Below are 4,029 nucleotides of genomic sequence, written 5' to 3'. Positions count from 1 at the left end.
GTCATACCTGGCTATCCTAATTTCTGTGGATATATACAAATGTAGTAGGCATTGTACATCTGGGCTCTCAAGCGTGGTTAAGTGTCAACTGCCTCTTCTATAAAATTGAAAGTTAAAGTGATGGGATAAAATGAACACAAATGAAGATAGTATACCTTAAGGCATGTTAACACTGAAGGTTTTTTTTTTTTTTTGTAGTTTTTTTAACACTTAAGGTTTTGACCACTTTACAGGTAATCTAGAGAAGAGACCAATAGACAATAGCTGGGTTTTTTGGCTTTGTTTGAATTCTCAAAAGCAATTCCTGGAACAAGGATTTGAGATAGGTCATTTATTTGGAAGGTGATCCTAGAAACATTGTTAAGAAAAGAAAGAAGTGATAGGAAGTAGAGGAGAAAGCCAGTGCAGGTGCTAATGAACAGGGCCTCTGTGTGGGTGGCCAAGCCAGTCCTATTGGAATCTGTGGGAGGCAGCATAAAAGATGCTTCAAACCCAGAGTCCATCCATACATGAGTAGATAAGGAAGATGTGGTTCATACACACACACACACACACACACACACACATACACACACACACACAGATATTACTCAGCCATAAAAAAAGAACGCAATCTTGTCATTTGCAACAACAATAGATGTACCTAAAGGGTATAACGCAAAGACAAATACCATATGATTTCACTTATACATGGAATTTAAGAAACAAAGAAAATGAACAAATAAAAACAGACAAACAAAAAGATCAGACTCTTAACTATAGAGTACAAACTCACGGTTACCAGAGGGAGGTGGGTGGTGGTGAGAAATGGGGGAAATAGATAAAGGGGATTAAGACTATACTTATAATGATGAGCACTAAGAAATGTATGAAAGTCTTGAATTATTCTATTGTATACCTGAAACTAATATAACCACTGTATGTTAATTATACTTAATTAAAAAAAAGTTTAAAGCCTCAAAATCATCCAAAGCCTGGTAGGACTGGCTGAGGGCTGTCCTGGGAGCTGCCCCTCTGGCACCACCAGGTCGCTGGTACGCAGTGAGAGAAAGCCCCATGTGGAAGGTGGTAGATGTTTACAATAGGATGCCATCAGAGATCAGGATGGTATTTGCTAAACATACAACAATTGGGCATTGACAGAAGCTGCCACAATAAGTCTGTCAATCAATATATAGAAATTGAGATAGACCCTACTATACATTTTATGTTATATACAGATACATATGCAGACCATATCTAAACAGATTCCAGTTGTTTGTAATCTTGGTTGATCCTTGTACTATTTTGTCTGACGGCACTGGCCGTGTATAAAGCCCCACACTAGTAAGTCTCCATATGTCCCCTGAGGGCTCATGTTCTCCAAATTCTCTCCACGGTTAGTCTTGGGACCAGCAGCCACTATGCAGGGCCTTGCCCTACTGCATCGCTGCACACCAAAGCCAATTCACTCTTTCTCCCGTCTTTGCTTTTCTATTCTACTGTTGTATATCTCATCAAACACCCAGGAGTCTGATCACTTCAGTCCATTAGTTGTTAATGGGTCTTACCCCGATAACTTTACTGTAAGGAAGTCACACTCAGAGAAGAGTGGCTAACATGAGACTATGGGAAAGACCAAAAAGGGGACTAGTTTAAAATTCCAATAAGAAGTCCAAAAAATAGAAATACTAGTGATCCATCAAGAAATGGATGCAATTTAAAGCCCTTGGGTTAATTTCTGCCACCACACATTTTGTGAGTTTAGTAATGACATCCCTATAATTCAGCTCTTAGAGAAAGTCTGTAATAGACTATTTATGAAAGGGGCCACATCAAACCCCAAAGGCAGCTGTGAAACTCCACAGTGTTTCTGTGAAGAATTACTTTTCACGGATGCATGTGGGGCTCCAGTGGGTCACAACCTCTATCATTAGAGCTAACAAGATAGTCATATAGAGGTGATATTTTTAATTTGAAAGAGAAACTTTTACTCCGTGTAAGAAATAGCTAACTGTTCCACACCACATAAAATGGATTCCTTCTTTTAAACTTCTCTTTTATTCCTTGGCTGCTACCAATGGGGAGCGTTTGGGGGCTGTTTTCTGGGTGGGGAGGGCTTTGGCCACTGACAGTTACTGTTGGTGAAGCAACATGCTCAGAGCAGGATCTGAACAAGGGCAATACTCTCTATCTGAGTGGTTCCTGTGACCTGAACACCTGGATGTGCTTCCGTGACCTGTGGGGGCTGGTAAAAGTCAGTGAATGCCTGCTAGGTCTCAGTGCTCAGAGCCTTGTGAGGCTCTGTGTGTTGCTAACATGTCTGGCTTTTCTAACCTGAAGAAGGCCTCTCTAAGGACATGATTCAATTCTTGTCCTCTGTATCTTCTAGTTGAGAGTTAGCAGATCCAGCAAATACAATCGCAGGACACCTCCCAAATCTGCATTTCAGATGAACAAGAACACATTTACATAATAATATAATACAATATGCATGTATATATTCATCTCACATGTATATAAACATATATACCGTGTTTTTATTTGCTTGTGTTTTAGTATAATTATGCTCCACGAAATATTAGGAACACTAAAAAATGAAAATTATTGTTTACCTGGAATTCAGATTTTCCTTGTGTTTTATATTTCATCTTACAACCATGTTCTTGCACCTGTTTGCCTGGGCTGGGTTTGGATCCTGGGCTCTGGCGCCCTCACCACAGTCTTGGCCTGAACCCAGTCCAGGTGAACACAGAACACTGCTTCATGGTAATGCTGAATGGGCATTGTTGAGGACACTATGCTTTTGTCCTCCCATGTTCACGGAGGTCAGGCCCCCAATCTCACCACTGTGTGACTTCCTTCCAGAACACTCTGAAACATTAGAAGACCCTGAAGAACAGGCTGGTCCACCAGGCCTCACTTATGCATTATGATCAAAGTGCACAGGGGCTTCAGCTCCCTTCCAGTCTGGCCCTTCACAAATTTGAGGGACATTCCAAGGGCTGAGTACATTTTCTCCAATTCACTTACAGCACAAATATCTTCCCCAGCATGGTATTAATACTATTACTTTTTACTCTGTTTCCTTAATATGCCACTCCCACACCTCTTCTGCTGAGGATGCACTCCAAGCTCCATGTATGCACTCTTTCATTGTCTTCCCTTGTCTTGTGGCCTTTAATAACTCCTATTGGCTCTGAATTTAAGGGGGAGTCTTAATTATTATCATGGTAGTCAGAGTCATTGTCCTTGACAGAAAGAATAAAAATGAATCACTTGTCCACTGCCCCTTTAGATGTCAAGACTTTTTACTGTGAGATATTATCTCAAGTTATTACCAGAATTCTTTGTATGTAAGAGACTTTGCATTTGCAGACTTACATAATTGACAGTCAGTAAATTACCCAGATCAAAGTTGGGAACATAAGAATGGTGGGATTCTGCTCATTTACTGTGTGTTTTGTAGAACAAAATGGAAAGTGTAAACAGAAACTTCTTTTTTCTGTTATCCAGGTGATTAGACACATGCATGATTCACCCTTCACCCCCTTTCTAAATTTATTGATTTGTATTATTATTTATTATTTTAAAAAATATGGAACACTTCACAAATTTATGTGTTATTTTAACACAGGAGTCATGTTAATCTTCTGTGTATCTTTCCAGTTTTAGTATCTGTGCTGCCAAAGCAAGCACTCATTTCCTTTTTTAATTTTTTAATTTTTAAAATTGCTATTTATTTATTTGTCATGGTTCCCTTGTTTCTGTGTTTAAGTAGGTTCCATGCTCAGTATGTACCCCAATGCAAGACTTGAACTCACCACCTTGAGATTAAGACCTGAGCTGATATCAAGTCAGACATTTAACTGAATGAGCCACCCAGGTACCACAGCCCCTTTTTCAAATACATTATTGGAAATATCAAATACTATTTCACTTTATACCATGAATTCACATAGTATTGATTAAATGTAGCTCAGCAGTTGTAGCAAAATTCGAAGTGCAATACAGGGCTTCATATCCCTGAGATTAAGATTCTTTATCAAA

The 4,029-nt window shown here is 39.3% G+C and overlaps 1 non-coding gene across 1 annotated transcript; it reads right to left on the bottom strand.

Annotated features, from left to right (window-relative positions):
* Window positions 1–3,571: 3,571 nt before the first annotated feature.
* On the bottom strand, window positions 3,572–3,678 carry LOC129502687 (U6 spliceosomal RNA). The gene has a single exon (XR_008663010.1). It is a non-coding gene; the product is annotated as a U6 spliceosomal RNA (small nuclear RNA).
* Between the last annotated feature and the right edge of the window lie 351 nt (window positions 3,679–4,029).

Source organism: Nyctereutes procyonoides, unplaced genomic scaffold (assembly GCF_905146905.1).
Source record: "Nyctereutes procyonoides isolate TBG_1078 unplaced genomic scaffold, NYPRO_anot_genome, whole genome shotgun sequence".
NCBI lineage: Eukaryota > Metazoa > Chordata > Mammalia > Carnivora > Canidae > Nyctereutes > Nyctereutes procyonoides.
The sequence above is the reverse complement of the archived record's forward strand: the minus strand, read 5'-3'. Positions and strand labels throughout refer to the sequence as shown.